This window comes from Seriola lalandi, unplaced genomic scaffold (genome assembly GCF_002814215.2).
Source record: "Seriola lalandi dorsalis isolate HSWRI2012SDOR001 ecotype SW California unplaced genomic scaffold, Sedor1 jcf7180001981775, whole genome shotgun sequence".
In the NCBI taxonomy this organism is placed as follows: Eukaryota; Metazoa; Chordata; class Actinopteri; order Carangiformes; family Carangidae; genus Seriola; species Seriola lalandi.
Genome location: NW_019452441.1, coordinates 1 through 836, shown reverse-complemented (window position 1 = coordinate 836; position 836 = coordinate 1). Strand labels below are relative to the sequence as shown.

The 836-nt window shown below is 42.0% G+C and overlaps 1 long non-coding RNA gene across 1 annotated transcript; it reads left to right on the top strand.

Annotated features, from left to right (window-relative positions):
* Positions 1–20: 20 nt before the first annotated feature.
* On the top strand, positions 21–836 carry LOC111659126 (uncharacterized). The gene is made up of 3 exons (XR_002761056.2): positions 21–314; positions 511–666; positions 787–836. It is a non-coding gene; the product is annotated as an uncharacterized LOC111659126 (long non-coding RNA).

The following is an 836-nucleotide window of genomic DNA, read 5'->3' as shown; positions in this document are numbered from 1 at the left end:
CCTGACACATGGAAACCCAGTGTATAATACTACAACTCCTCGTTTTTTATAGTTGAAAAGTTTCTTCAACTATTAAATTAAATAAGAGGATTAAAAAATAAAACTATTGTGCCAGACCACATTTTAAACAATCCCGGTGTTCTGTCTTATTTTATTATTCATGATCTAGGGCAGAATAATATGCAAGTCTGGTATTGACCTTGTAATAACAAAACTGTGATCAAAGCTCAGTCAGCTGATAATGCAGGGAAACCTATCTGGAGCTGCTCGCTGCTGGTTGATCTAAATCCTGATTTAAAGGCCTTTTCACTGTGGTAAGTATAAAGGTTTTAGATCAATCTCAGCTTATTTCTGTGTTTTACTTTAACTACAGGTTTGAATATGAGGATACAGAACACCTGCACCAGATTTATAGCTTAAAAAGACTGTTGTCACTTTTTAAAATCAGTGTTTCTTCTATTAGATCTGCTTCTCAGCAGGTTGGTACAGTTGTGATCTGTGTGTTTTCAGTTGTACATGGCCTGTCAGTCCATGCTGATCGTTCTGGTTGGATCTACACCCGAGTATCGGATCGAGCAGGAGAAGAGCGGCGGCGTCCCGTCCGGTCAGCAGGAGCTCCTCCAGCGCGTCACCTTTACAGAGGACATCGACTCCATAGTGACCGAGGTGAAGGAGCCGGACTTCATATTTCACTCTCACCCAGGAGGCCTCATTTGCATCACTGCACCTTAAATACATAAATCAGGCTTAGGAAGATGGTTTCTGTTTGTCTCTGTTGTTCCTCAGTGGTTCCTCATCAAGCATCAGGCCTATAAGGTCAGTCTCGCCGGATCGCT